The sequence below is a fragment of the Sciurus carolinensis genome, chromosome 16 (assembly GCF_902686445.1).
Source record: "Sciurus carolinensis chromosome 16, mSciCar1.2, whole genome shotgun sequence".
NCBI classification, from domain to species: Eukaryota; Metazoa; Chordata; class Mammalia; order Rodentia; family Sciuridae; genus Sciurus; species Sciurus carolinensis.
Genome location: NC_062228.1, coordinates 61,512,104 through 61,527,661, shown reverse-complemented (window position 1 = coordinate 61,527,661; position 15,558 = coordinate 61,512,104). Strand labels below are relative to the sequence as shown.

The following is a 15,558-nucleotide window of genomic DNA, read 5'->3' as shown; positions in this document are numbered from 1 at the left end:
TATTTATGAGAAATGTCTGCTTTTACATTACAAGGAATTCCTTGGTGGGCTGGAAGCAAAGAAATATTGAAATAAGCCAGACAAAAATTAAGGGTAAATGTTGTTCAAATATGTACAAACTAGAATAAAATACAGCAGAAAAGGTCACTGAGGAGGTGACTGCTGGGGTCCAGCCCTAGCAGGAGTCCATGGGTTCCACACAGGTAAATGGGGCGTGGGGAGACAGCGTCGGCGATGAATGGAGAATGAAAGGCACAGACTCTAGTTCTGGTACAATCCCACTTTATTCTGGGGAAGGCTGAGTTTATATACATTTTTTTTTTTTTTTCAGGCTATGAAGGAATGTTGTGAAACCACCACACATAAACAAAACCATCGTTAAAATTTAACCAGCCTGCTGGAGACAAAGGCAGATCTACAACTATTTTCTCCAGAGGCTTTCAGGGACTCATTGCATGGTTGCAAAATTATTTTTAATTTTGTTAGTGGTAAAGACCCATTGTTTTTCAGATTGTAGGTAATATTTTCTGGAATTTTTGTTGTATTCCTCTCGTCCCCTTAAGCAATCCATTCAGACTGAAATGAGTAATATATTATCAGAAAAACACAGCAGAAAAAACACCATGCTCCGGAGCAAAACATCCGGCAATCCCTTTTAGGATGAGCCTTTGCAATCATCCTCCAGAGGATCTTTGTCAAGCACTGGATGGAATTCCGGATGCCCCCGCAGCTCCCCCTTTCTTATTTTGTAAAGTGAAGAGGCCTTCTTGAATTTTTATTTTCTTGACTAGTCTGAGGATTACTTGGAGGACGACTGGAAGACAAAAATTAAAATTAAAATAATACTCCAATCAAGCCATATTGTAATATTGTATTTAGGAACATACTATTAAATATAGTTGTTTTTATATTATGAAACATTTGGGAGGCCAAATTATCTGCTGGAACAACTGAGAGATGAGCCTGACTCAACATGTTTATTTGTAGTTGAAAAGCATTGATATCTGGTGCTATATTGGTATTATTCCAAATTCCTTTAAGGTGAGTTTTAACTTGTTCCCAATTAGTATTATTATCAACCTTTAAGGGAGTAATACAAATCCATTTGTAGTTAGCATGACATCTAGTGGTCATTCTAGTTTGAATATTTTGAATCTCATTTCCCATAAAGAGAATAGCTTCTTCAAGAGCATTAATTCTTGTTTCTAATTTTTTATCAATTAGTTCTTGTGCCGCTAAAGCCACAGAGACATTATGAGATAAATCATTTATGTGTGAAGCAGTATGAATTTCCTGTACAAGCGCTGTGGTCGAGAGAGCTAAGGAAGTGATTATACTGATTAAAGCTGTTATTCCTAGGATCAAAGCTGCAACAAATCTTTTTGGTCTTAAAAGTTCATTAACTGTTTTTAAAATTTCAACACCTGGGTCATCATACCAAGATTCTGTAAAATTGACTGGCAATATAACATAATTAGGCTGATGTACAATTAAAAACACCTTTAAATCTGTAGACATGGTTAAATTAATACAATTAGTAAGAACACAATCATGGCAATAAATGTTATAAGCTTCCTTATTTTTAGTGATATTGAAATTATTTATGGTAGACATAAGAATAGCATGAGGAGCATTTATACAAGCACGTACTGCAAAGTCATTAGGTTTTCTTAACTTAGGTCTTTGTAATAATACTATATTAGTAGCTGCTAATAGTTTATACAAGTCAGGAAAGTAAGAGAATTTACCATTTATAAGGTCACTCCGATAGATGGGTGTTACCCATCCAGGAGTAAACCATCTATGAATAGGCTCATTGGTAAGAAAAGGGTTAAAATTAAAATGTACCATTTTATTCCATCTTATCTTTAACCAAAGTTTATAATCAAAATCAGGAGAAGACACAGAATAATCTGTAATACTAGTAGCACAGCCTTGTGGCTTAAACTGTAGTGCAGTATGATGAAAACCACATTCAAACCATTTTGGGAAATCTGTTTCTAAATTGAGTAGATTCCAAGATCTGTCTTTACGACTGTTAAAGTCGTCACACAGTTTAAAAGGAGGTGGTAGATCCACTGAAATATTTGTATCATTATAATTAGCATATCTAAGTGAGGTTATCTCTATGGACCATATATCTCTTTTGTTGTCTTCTTCTCCTGGAGAATCAGTAATGTAAATCCTATAACTTAAAGGGAGACATCCCAATGGCACATGTAGATTATCTTTACTAAAGCACATTGGTGTCTCTTCAGTAATTCCATGAAATGTAATTGTAAATGCTATTTTATGTGGTATTAAAGAATCTGAAATCCCTCCAAGTAATTGAGGCTCATTAGTAAATACTTTAATATTAGATCTGCTCTAAGTAGTTGGATGCAGTAAGGGAGGATTTGGAAAATAGGTCCAGTAACTTTCCCTTTATTATCATAAGCATGAATAGGCAGTACCTGAGTCGAAATGAGAGCAATCAATGCAAAAAACAAAGCCTCTGGGGTTTTAGGTTTTCCGGAGCTGTTCACCATGTGTTCAGCTGCCGCAGTCAGGTGTTTCACTTGTCCCCCAGTCAGCAGGTCTGAGTTGTGAGTTGCAAGTGATTGTGCAAGGCGCAACTTTTTCATCTTAAATACTAGCCCATCTTCATCCATCTGATTGGGTTGGTAAGGGATTCAATACATTTCGTTCTTCCTCCTTCGAATAGGGCTCATTGTAGTGACGTATCAATCTGTCTGGAATCCACAATGTTTCAGCATCCTGTGGAAATACACAAGCATAGTCTCGACCGGATGTTAGCAAGACATCAGGTCCTCTCCATTTACCAGATAATAAATCTTTCCATTTTACTAAACTTTGTTTTGACCTTTTACTTTCCCAATGTCTCATCATTGTAGTATTCCCCTCCTTGTCAGTATTTAGATGATTTAAAACAAATAAAGCATGTTGTAAAATATGATGTGGGGAAGAGTATTTAAGCTCTCCCTCTTTTAGCTTATTTATTTTTATTTTTAATCTTTGATGGCTCCTTTCTACTATTGCTTGTCCTTGTGGGTTATAAGGAATTCCTGTAGAATGAGAAATATTAAACCTGGAACAAAAATCTTTAAATGGGTTTGATGTATAAGCAGGAGCATTATCAGTTTTTAATTTTTTAGGCATTCCTAAAACAGAAAAACAAAGGAATAAATGTTGAATCACATCCTTGTAGGCTTTCCCAGTTATGGCTGAGGTCACAATAACATGAGAAAAGGTATTCACTGTAACATGAACATAAGACAATTTTCCAAATTCTGATATATGAGTTACATCCATTTGCCATAAGACATTAGGTAAAAGTCCTCGAGGATTAACTCCCATCTGTGGAGAAGGAATAAATTTAGGACAAACATGACAATTTTTAACAATAGTTCTAGCTTCTTCTCTAGAAATATGAAATTGTTTTTGTAAGGCAGATGAATTTTGATGATGATTTTTGTGTGATATAATAGCTTCTTCTATAGCTGTTAAAATAAAATTTTTAGTTAAGTGATCAGCATGGGTATTCCCCTGAACAAGGGGACCAGGTAATCCGGAATGTCCCCAAATATGACCTATAAAGAAATGTGAAGTTCTGTTATGAATTAGATATTGAAGTTCTTGTAGCCTATGTGTAATTTTAGATGAAAAGGAGAGTGTTGCTGTTTCTATGGTTGGAAACAGTTTAACAATGTATAGTGAGTCTGTGTACAAGTTAAAGGGTTAAGCAACAATCTTTTTTTTTTTTTTTTTTGTTTGTTAAATCAAGCTTTATTGATAAAATGGAATTCAGAATATCTAGGAACAGCAGCAAGCAACAATCTTGAAAGCATAGATGACTGCTTCTAATTCAGCTCTTTGTGCAGAAGTTTCTTGTGTCCATTGAACTGTGGGTTGAGAATTAATTATTGTAACTGCTTTTCCATTTGATGACCCATCTGTAAATGTTAACATAGCATTGTTAATTGGAGTTGAGGAGCACCATTTAGGAAATATTATTTCTGTTTGAAGTAAAAAATGTAGTAAAGGATTATTGGGCAAGTGGAAAGAAATTTTTCCTGTAAAATTTAGAAATGCAATAGCCCATTGATCATCAATTTGTAATAATTGGTCAAATTGTTCTCTTGTTTAAGGAATAATTATTTCATTCATTTCACAAGCAAACAATTCTTTACTTCTAAATGTGGCCTTTAATACCAAAGAAGCTACCATAGTAGGATAAGACATTAGTATTTTCTTTCCTGATACTGGTAAGTGTATCCATTCAAGTGGATCATTTTGCCATAAACAACCTGTTGGAGTATGTTTCATTTTTAGCACAATAAAAACTCAAGACAAGTTATAATTAACTTGTTGCAAGTAATGTTTTTGAATTGCAGTTTCAACAACTTGCAAGGCTTGTTCTCCTTCTTTAGTTAATACTCTACTTGAGTTAGGATCTGAATCACCCTTTAGTATTTCAAACAAAGGTTTTAAATCATTAGTTGAGAGATTTAAATAAGCTCTAATCCAATTTATATCTCCCAATAATTTTTGAAAATCATTTAACATTAATAGTTTGTCTTTTTGAATTTGTAACTTTTGAGAGTTGACACAATCTGTTTTTATAGTTCTTCCTAGATAATTATAAGGAGGCTCCTGTTGAATTTTTTCAGGAGCCACTATCAGACCCCACCTCTGTAAATCTTTAATTAAATCCTGTAATTTTATTTGTAACAAATGGCTTTGAGAATGTGCAATCAATATATCATCCATATAATGAATCACATAGCAGTCTCCATACTTTTGTTTATAATTAATTAAGGCTTGATCTACAAACTTTTGACATAATGTAGGGCTATTTTTCATTCCTTGAGGTAATACTTTCCATTGAAATCTTTGATAAGGCCTTTGTAAGTTAGGCGATGGTAAGCTAAAAGTAAAACGCCATCTATCTAGTTTAGCTAAAGGAATAGTAAAGAAGCAATCTTGTAAATCAATGACTATAATATGATAGTCTTTAGGGACAGCCACAGGAGAAGGACATTCTTCACTAGCTGCAGAGTATAAGGGGAAGTAGGTCCTAAATCTTTTACAGCTGCTTTTGGTTCTTCTAACATTTTAAAAGAGAGGCTCCCAATGAGGCTCTCCTCCCTCATCTATAGCCCATACTATAGGGCAACAAATACTAACATCTCCCTGTTTTTGTGCCTCACTAACAGCACCTAGAAATCCTACCTTTTGGACTTTCCTTTTTATTTTATCTGGGGGTTTAGGAAGGGCCGGAACAACAGGAGCCAAAGGTGGATCCTCATTATGATATCTGAAAACCACTTCTTCCAAGTCCTCCTCATCAGACGGGGAGAGCTGATCAGGTAGACCTTTCTCCTTTTTCCCATCTTTATCATCGTCTGATTCACTTTCACTTTTACTCCGAGTTTCCTCTGTATATTTTTTAACCGAGGCTGTCAGCAAAGGCTCCTTTTCTGATGTTCTGTCCGGAGATCTTACCCTTTTACTTAGCTGCTCACTTTCATGTCTAGGGTCTAAACAGTTCCTAAAAAGATTCCACAATGCAAAAGCGTCGGCGGGGACTCTTTCATTACCATATAATCTATGATGCGCATGCATAGCATCGCCTACCTTTTTCCAGGTTTTAACATCTAAAGTACCCTGTTCAGGAAACCAAGGGGCACATTCTTGCACAAAATGAAAAAATCTTTTTAATTGAGCTGTTCCTACATGCGTTCCTCTTTTAGTTAAAAAGTTCTTAGCAGTATCAATAAATAATGCTCTTTCTTTGCTTTCACTACCTCCCATGGTAGCTGTTCTGTCTATCCCTGCCTCTCCTTTCTTGGCCTTCTCTACCGAGGGGTCCGCGGCACCCCAGGCAGGATCCTAGCTGTCTCGAAAAAGAAAGAAATTAATATTAATAAATGGGGGATTTACCAGAGGGCCCCATGTTGGGCGCCACTTGCCGGGGTCCAGCCCTAGCAGGAGTCCATGGGTTCCACACAGGTAAACGGGACATGGGGAGACAGCGTCGGTGATGGATGGAGAATGAAAGACACAGACTCTAGTTCTGGTGCAATCAATCCCACTTTATTCTGGGGAAGGCTGGGTTTATATACATTTTTCTTTTCAGGCTATAATGGCAGTCTTGTGGTTAATATTAAAGAAGTTTCCAAAGCATAGGCAGAAAACAGCAACCTTACAGATTATCCTTACATAATCACAATTGTTTTAAGAATATCTGACTACATCGATGAGCTAATACAATGTTTATTTCCTTAAATATCTAAACTCTATGTGACCTAAGACTATTCTTATTATTCTCGTGGTTAAAGCGATAGACAAGTAATCTCATGTGACTATCTCTACTAGGTTCATCTGGTTAATATCTGAATTGCTGAGTTAAGGGTTACAGTAGGGCAGCGGTCCCAATGGTTATTGTGTACCAACGTTTATTATAGGGATGACATATTCTTTGTAGGAAGGAAGGAATGTTGTGAAACCTTATTCTCTTACCTCAACACCACACATAAACAAAATCATCGTTAAAATTTAACCAGCCTGTTGGAGACAATGGCAGATCTATAACTACTTTCTCCAGAGGCTTTCAGGGACTCATTGCATGTTTGCAAAATTATTTTTAATTTTGTTAGTGGTAAAGACCCATTGTTTTTCAGATTGTAGGTAGTATTTTCTGGAATTTTTGTTGTATTCCCCTCATCCCCTTAAGCAATCCGTTCAGACTGAAATGAGTAATATATTATCAGAAAAACACAGCAGAAAAAACATCATGCTCCGGAGCAAAATATCTGGCAATTCCTTTTAGGATGAGCCTTTGCAATCATCCTCCAGAGGATTTTTGTCAAGCACTGGATGGAATTCCGGACACCCCTGCAGGTGACCAGTATCAATGAAGGGGGCAGCACCTCTGGAGAAAGGGGACAGACCAGGTACAGAGGCCACACTGTGGAGCTTTCATTTCACAGGTAGCAGGGCTTCAGTCACCAATGCAGAGCATCCCAAAGACAAAGGGACAACAGGGCAGACCCGGCCTCAGGAGGAAGTCCAGCTCACCCAGGGAGACCAGGTTCCTGTGGGTCTCCAGCATCACCTCCCTGTACAGCGCCCTCTGGGCAGGAACCAGGCACTTCCACTCCTCCTGGGAGAATTCAATGGCCACATCCCTGAATGTCAGCAGACCCTGAAATGAAAACAGGCTTCACAATGGGGCAGTGGGGACAGATATAGTCTTCATGTGAAATGTGAACCAGAGCAGCCAGGCATGGTGGCACATGCTTGTAACCCAGCTGGAACCCAGGCTGAGGTGGGAACATTGTAAGTTGCACGCCAGACTGGGACACACAGCAAGATCCTGAGAATGAAGAGCTTAAGGAGGAGGGATGTAATGGTGGAGGGGTCCTAGGTTCAATCCCATTACTGTGAATAAGTAAATTAAGAATAAATGAGAAGTACGGTGAACCCTAAGCATCCAACTGATTGAAGTGAGCGAGATCTGCCCTGTGAGGTTATAGAACACACATTTGGTATTTGCTTGCTGATATGTAGCTCACCTGGAATTCCTGGAGTGCTAAGAAAGATTTCTATGCCAGTGGGAAGACTGGGGGCTAGAGGACCCTAGAGAGCTTCAAGAGGGGGCTGCTCCCCAGAAAGCCTCAGGCAGGAGAGGCAGTTGTAACACTCAGTCCTGCCACCTAACCTCCAGGGAAGGGAGAGGGACTCAAGTCCCACTTCATCACCCACACCCTAGATGTAATCAATGCTGCCTACGTAATGAGGCCTCCCTAGAAACTCGAGAGGAGTGAGTTGAAGGGATGTTCAGAAAATCACAGGGGTCAAGGTTCGTGGAAGGAGACCCACCCAGAAAAGTCATGTGAGCTCCACTTCCGCTGCCCCACACCGCAGCCTACACATCTCTTCCACACGCAGGCTTTTGAATGTACAAGACAACAAAAGTGAATGTAGTAAGTGCTTCACAATCTTATGAACCTCTCTACCCACTTTTTGAATGTGAGGATGGGATGAAGGACCTCCCTATTTACAGCAGGTCATTCAGAATCACAGGTCATATTTTTGCTTAAGACAGGCATCTCACTGTTGTGAGACAAAGACCTCAGCTGAAGGAATCCACATTTCTCCAGGGTCAGCATCAGGATGAGGTGAAATGACAAGGTACCCTCTGAAGAAGTGCTTGCTTCTGTGTGGGGAATACCACTCACAACCCTGGGATCAAAGGGTTCTGTGTGCAGTGTAAACAAGAAGAGACTGAGCTCACTTTTCCTATGGTCTCACATGTTCTGGTACTTTTGCGCATGTTACACCTCCTGAGTTGTGTTTTCTTACACTTTTCCTTTACACATCGTTCTCCATAAATCTGTACAGATTTCTCCCTTGTGGACAACACAAGAAACATAGTCGCTTGGCACAGTGGTGCACATCTGTTATCCCAGACCCGGGAGGCTGAGGGAGGAGGGTCACAAGTTCAATGCCAGGCTCAGCAGCTTAGTAAAACCCTGTCTATTTAAAAACAAAAACAAAAACAACAACAAAAAACAAACAAAACAGGACTGGGTATGAAACTCAACTTAGAGGGGCCTCCATTCAATTCCCATTTTAAAAAAATCAAAGGAAAGAAACATGCAAATGAAAGACCAACACAGGCTGTGTCTATAAAAAGAAAGCTGTGTCCACACACTAGGTGATACTCTGGGTCTAGGTGAGCCAGAGTATGACCTGTGTCCTGAGAAGACAAGTCCACCCTGATTGACAACAGCAGAATCTCAACAGCATGGTAAGGAAGCAAGGACGGAGACTCGGGGGTGACACTTCCATGTGCCCATGTTTCTCTAAATGCTTTACACACACTAACTTAGAAAAACAACAGCCCAGGAGAGGAAGAAAGGTCCAGCATCCTGATCACACAACCAAGTCAAAGATATCCTTCAAAACTCACCTCGGGTCAGAAAGTGCAAAGCGGCAGAGCAAAGCCCAACCCACGTGTTCTGGAATCAGAGCTGAACCTGAGCAATCAGAGACTTAGGGACAGGGACTGTGCAGTGGAAACTGACAGCAGGTTTCCTAAGTGAGAGAAGTGGAACAAGTCCAGGGCTCCATCATGGGTCTGCAGGTGCACAGGCAGGGGCAGGAACAGGAAGGTGCCCCCATTACTGCCAGCACATTCCCAGCCCAGCACAGAACCAACCAGAGGCCTGGGGCAAGGCTGAAGGTACACACCTAACCTTAAAAAAGCAGAAAATGGATTTCCAGTAATGGGAACTGAACTCAGGTGCTTCACCACTGAGTGACACTGTCAGTCACTTTTTTTTTTTTTTGCCACTGGGATCGACACCAGGACACTTAGCCACAAAGTCACTACTCAGCTCTATTTATTTTTTTCTTTGAGACAGATTAATTCACAAATATTGATATTCAGTTTCAGAAGCTTGAAAGGACCCCAATTTTGTTCCTGTGCACAATGGATTAAATATAGAAACCACCCCCAGAAAACAAATTGCCACACCCAAATATCAGGAAATGAAACACCTGAGTGGTTACTAATGGTAACAACAAGAAAAGGATTCAGAAAATATCTGGAACAAAAGCAAAATGAAAACAAATACACCAAAACTCTTGAAATGCAGTTAAGAAAAAACCAAAAGGAGGACATTCGGGTAGTGAGACGTTACAACAAGGACGAAGAATCCCAGGTCAACTAACTGTGCACCTCACGGGGAAAAGAGCCAACTAAAGACAACAGAAGCAAAAGGAAGGAAAAAGTGAGCTCTAGAGCAGAGAGATGTGCAACAGCGGACAGAACACCCACCACACAGCATGTTTTTTGAAAGATAAACACAAATGACAGAGGATTCCCAGGACTTTGCCCAGTGGCACCTCCTCAGGGGTTCCCTGCCACCCTGTCACAGTGGGAGGGAATCTGAGTGCACAAGAGAGAGGCTGAGGGAGGCCCAGGGGGTGCAGACACACCTGTCAGGCAGGAGGCTGTGGAGTCCCATGAGGCCAGCAGCTCCAGTGCCCAGCAGTGCAGAAGGAACTCAGGACCACCTGAGAATGTCACTTACCTCCATGACAGTCATTCCTACCTCTTTTTTTCCCTCCTCTTCTTCAGGGCTGCTTCCTCAGGCAACATGAGTCTTTAGAAGTCAATCCTAGTGGTGGAAACATACTGTGTAAGGCGCACAGTCAGATGGTGGAATGTAACAAACATCATTACCCTATGTACATGCAAGATTACATGAATGGTGTGGCCATCTGTACATCCAGAGAAATGAAAAGTTGTATCCCATTTGTGTTCAATGAATCACAATGAATTCTGCTATCATGTATAACTAAATAGAACAAACATTACAAAAACAGGATCGCAGTCAACACCCTCTTCCTATGTCACAGTCACACACACAGGGAGCCTGGGAAGTCCCTGGCTGCCTACCATGCTTAAAAACTCAGGCACAGTAACTCCTGGAGAAAGGCCCACAGGAGAGTTCTCTGAGTCCTTTCTTTGGGCCTTGTTTCACTGTAGCGAAGCACACACAAACAGTGCTGCAGTGGGGAGCTGGGCAGCACTGGGCTCCCCCTCAGAGCACAGCTTGGCCCTGACCAAACTAAGCCACAGCATGGCCCCCCTCCCCTCAACTGGGATCTCAGGCTAATGTCAGTTTTCAGGATGGAAGACACAGAGCCAGGTTCTCAATGCTGCACACAGAAGAGAATCAATCCGAAGTACCATTAAGGCTGGACACCAGCCTTACTCCATCACTTACTGCAAGACTTATTGCAAAATGCCTCAGCACTCTCATGGAAGCCAAGGCTGAGTACCTTCCCGAAGAGCAAGCCCAGCCACTGCCCACCTTCTGGCTCTGCCCCTCTCTTGGAGTCTTGTTCTCACCAGGATCCAGACACTGGACAGTGAAGGAGCAGAAAGAAACAGGCAGAGCAGGCTGCATGGACCAGAGGTGGGGCAGGGTGAGGCTGGACTGTAATAGGAACTGGGGAGGTCACAGGAGTCTCCACAGAGCAGCTGATATCAGAAAAAAGAACCTAGGTGTGACCGCTGCAACCCAGGGCCACAGAGGGCTAGGCAGAGGCACAGGACCCAGTGAAGGCCCAGAGGCTGCAGCAATCTCATGGCAGGACAAGAGGCCAGTGTGGCTAGTGGTGAGTGAGCAGAAGACACAGCAGGAATGAGGGCAGAGGCCCTGGGGAAGCAGAGCAACCAGGACCCAGGTCTTCCCACGTCTTTCTCACAAGCCTCAAGCACAGCGTGGGCTCTGTTTTCCTGGCCTGACTGAAAAAGTCTTATGATCTCTCTCTTTCTCCTCTAAAGTATAAAACTTACCAATGTCATTGTGTATTGCACACTTTCAATATATGTGGAGGTCTTCAGTCACATCCCCCCACAAGTACAGGATCACCCTATCTGAGATGTTGAGGACTACGGGGAGAGGCAACTGGGGAGCTCATAAGCTCACAGGTGGTCCATGACGGTGGAAAGGCCCACTGGACATCCCAGCATGGACTTGAGACCACTGGCCATGAGACTCTAGGGTTCAAGGGAGAGGTTTCCAGGAGAACTGGAGACCGGAATGGTGTCAAAGCTGTGGAGTGAAATGATGAGGAGACAGTGGGCACAGACAGGCTGAGCAGAGAGCAAGGGTCAACTGGGGTGCAGCCCACGGTCTGAGAACCGGGTGTGGGCCTGCCTGCAGAGGATTGTCAATGTGGTCAGGGAGGAGGACAGAACAAATATAAGCAGAGTTTTAAGAAAAAAGAAGAGGGAGTCATCAACTGCACAATGTGCTACCCACAAGAAAAGAGAAGTAAAAAGGGAAAATTTAATAGTGCACTTAAGCAGGCACAGTGGTGTACACCTGCAATTCCACCTACTCAGGTTGGGCAGGAGGATGGAAACTTCAAGGCCAACACGGGAAACTTAGCCAGACTCTCTCAAAATAAAAATAAAAAGGGCTGGGGATGTAGCTCAGTGGCAGATGGAGCCTGGGTTCATCCCAGGACCAATACTAAAGAAAGAGAAAGTTTTATAAAGAACAGGAGATGTAGTCAGAGGTAGAGTGTTTGTCTAGCATGTGTGAGGGCCTGGGTTGAAACTGCAGGACTACAAAACACCACCACCACAATCAGAACCCTGAAGGCAGAAATCAGGTCAAAGATAACTCTGAAACCAAAGTACCAGAGAAGGCAGATGTCAAAGTTTGATTAAAGGGGTCACTCCAAAATTAGAAACAAACTGCAGAATATATTAACAAGTTTTCAGTTCTTAAATGTAAAATAAAAGAGGGTTCTATACTATGAGGAGAAATATAATTAACACAGTATTTTGTGTTGCTTTATTTTGTTTTGGTACTAGTGACTAAATCCAAGGGCACTCTACCACTCAGCAGCACCCCAGTCCTTTTTATTTTTTGAGATGGGTCTCTATTAAGTTGTTTAGGACCTCAATGAACTGCTATGAGGGGCCTTGAATTTGGGATTCTTGGGCCTCAGTCCCCTGAGTTGCTGGGATTACACTCAAGTGCCACGACATTCAGTCAATAAAAAGATGAAAGATGGAAGAGAGGAAAGCAAAAGAAGACTTTAGTTTGTGTGTGTGTGTGTGTGTGTGTGTGTATGAATGTTCAAGAGGTACCTGTCTGGGGACAATGACCAAAACAACTCCCTGTGGTTAAACTGGTGATGCAGAGGAATAAGGAACCCTAAAACACTGGGTGGGGCTGGCAAGAACAGGATCCCAAAGTCAGTAACAGCTGGGGCAGGAACACACCCAGTGCAGGCAACACAGTTGAGGACTCAGCCCTGAGGCAGGGCCAGCTGGGGAAGATAGGGATGGGTGGGAGGACATGGCTGCGTGGGGACAGGATGCAGTGAGCATGTTAGAAATAGTGTTAGGCCAGAGCATGCTTATCATCTACTCCTATGCTGGACACTATGGAGAGCACGGGTTTGATTGAATGGGCAAGGCCAGGCTAAGTCCAACTTACACAAGATGGGTGTAACCATGGGTTGGAAACCCACAACCAGAACTTATAAACTGCGCTAAACCCCAAACCTTTGGAGCAGCAGAACCGGACAATATGAGAGAACTCCTGAGGGTCTGCTCCCCTGAGATCCCCGCCATGGCCCAGGAGGAACTGTACTACAGCTCTTAGAGGAAGACATGTCGAGGGAAGCGTGCTCTGGATCAGGACTAGGAGAATAGGTAAAGCTTAGAATAGGTTTGAAGTGACCTTCTGTGATGAGTAATAAAATGAGTTAAACTCGCCAACCGACTCCTGGTCAATAAGACGCTCAGGACACAGGGTCAGGCAAGGAGACATGGCTCAGTGAGGTCCAGTTGGCAGGGCAAGGCCAGGTGAGGGCAGGGCCAGCCGGGGAAGACAGGGATGGGTGAGGACAGGGCCCTGCAGGTTGGACATCGTCGGGTGAGGAGGACAGGGCCAGGGGAGCTCAGGGATGGCGCAGGCTGGACTGCAGACCAGGGCGGCCAGTATGCGCCTCCTCGGAGAACCCGCGCGCTCCGGGAGGCGGCGGTCGGCGGGGAGGGAGCGGCGCCGAGCGGGGCGTCCACGCGGCCCAGCCGCACACCGACTGACCTCCGCGCCGGGGCTTTGGGCCGACCCCCTCCACCGCGGCCACTGAACTAAGGGTAGAGGGCGCGGTACAGGGACACGGAGGTCTGTTGGGACCCGGGTCTCTGCTATGGACTCTCCAGCGACTGTGCGGCGCAGAAACCCAGAGCGAGGGAACTCACGCGCCGCTCGGACCCTCTCTCCGAGATCCGCTTCTGGTCTCCAGGTGGCTGCGGGCGCACTGAGAGGTCAGGCCTGAGCCGGGAACTGGAGCTGGCGGGCGGGCTCGGAAAGGATAGACGGGCAGGGGCGGGAGGTTGGGGAGACCCGGTTGGGCGGGGAAACTCTGGCCCAGGGACGGGTGGGAGGGGGTTTCCGATGTGCTGGGAATGGAGAGCCGGTGCTGGGGAGAGACTTGCTAGCAGCTGAGTGGGGTTGAGGCGGTCCTGCATGGGAGTGCGGTGGTCCAGGACCTGGGCATGACCCAAAGGCGCAGGGTCCTAGTGGGCAAGCTCCTGGCAAGGCCCGTGGTTCGATTATCCTGATGTCCCGCTTTCCATGACCGAGGGAGTTGAGACTTCCTGCGATGCTGGGTTGTTTGGCAGTAAATTACCTAACTTAGTTTTAAATGAGCTTTTTTATGTAATAGAGTAGACCTTTAAGGTTAAATAAAAAACATAATAATATGAGCAGTTCAGTAAAATTAGCTTAAAACAAATTAGAGTCATTATGCTGATGATAGGTCTGACACCAAAGAGCAAAGACCAGTAAAGAGGATGAAGAGAGGAAAATACCTTTCACTGTAATATGCTTATGTAAGTGATTTTAAGTAAATATAGACAGTCGACCTTAACGTACCCTCTATGTGCTGGAAACCTGCTGGAAAGAGAAAAAGGAAAGTGTGTTTAATGACGAATCTTGTGGTTATTTCTCTATAACTTGTATCTTGTTTAATCCTGCTTTACTTAATACTATTAAAGAAGAGCTAAAATAAATCTGAGCAGCACTTGCTTCAAGTTGCTCCAGGGGTTCCTGTCCTTCCTCTGCGCTGACTCCACCCATCCTCCAGGGACCCTTCGAGTTGCTGTGACTGGCTCTCGGAAGATTACATTAGAGAATAGTTTTGATTACACATTTCAGAGTCATTTTTGTTATACATTGTTGAGAACAAGGTGACATCTATGCAGCCATGTTGTATGAACAGGCCATTTCGCGAACTGGCCCGTAAAACATCCCCCCAGGAAACGGCGCACAGGTACTACCCTCAAGAGCCAATATAGGATAAACAGGACGTACTGGGCCCCCGGGGTTTATCAAGGCTGTTAGGAGATATCTGTCCAAGAAATGGGCAGCTGCCAGGAAACCTTATCTATCAAGGACAGGGGAGGGGGCCTAGCCCCATCCATCTCCTGCATAGTTCACCCCCTCCCTCCTCCCTTCTTCCTCCAGCACTGTTCAGTTTTGGCAGGACCCAATGAGATTCAAATAAATTGGCGGAACCCAACCAAAAGAGAACAAATGTTTAGCTGTTCCAATGTTAACCAATAATGTACAGATCTTTGTATGTGAATGAGTGGAAATTTCTTAAGTAGAGAGCTTTCTTGTCCCTCGGGGCCGCTCCCCACTCAGCCATGGTAGTGGTCTGAGAGGGTGGTTGGGGTCCAGGCTGGAGCTTGCAATAAAACCTTGTTGTGTGATTTGCATTGCCGAGTGTGCACTTTGACTCTCTGGGGATCGGTCGATATTGAACCCCAATAATATCAGGCCCATAGTCAGGGACGCAGGAAGATCCCATTGTACTCTCAACATAGATACAGCTTCAGAAGGTTGAAAGGAAAACATTACAAGCCTGCACACAATGGAGTCAGATCAGAACAAAATGGTGTTACTTTGGTTCTTTTGCATTTTAAGATGATAGAATTAGATAGTGTGT

The 15,558-nt window shown here is 43.4% G+C and overlaps 2 long non-coding RNA genes across 2 annotated transcripts; both read right to left on the bottom strand.

The window, feature by feature from the left end:
* Positions 1-766: 766 nt before the first annotated feature.
* LOC124966826 (uncharacterized) lies at positions 767-7,357 on the bottom strand. Its single transcript, XR_007105419.1, has 3 exons — positions 7,081-7,357; positions 2,454-2,757; positions 767-814 (listed from the first exon to the last, which is right to left on the bottom strand). It is a non-coding gene; the product is annotated as an uncharacterized LOC124966826 (long non-coding RNA).
* A 1,397-nt stretch (positions 7,358-8,754) lies between these two features.
* On the bottom strand, positions 8,755-13,946 carry LOC124966825 (uncharacterized). The gene is made up of 3 exons (XR_007105418.1): positions 13,808-13,946; positions 10,009-10,190; positions 8,755-9,102 (listed from the first exon to the last, which is right to left on the bottom strand). It is a non-coding gene; the product is annotated as an uncharacterized LOC124966825 (long non-coding RNA).
* Positions 13,947-15,558: the final 1,612 nt, after the last annotated feature.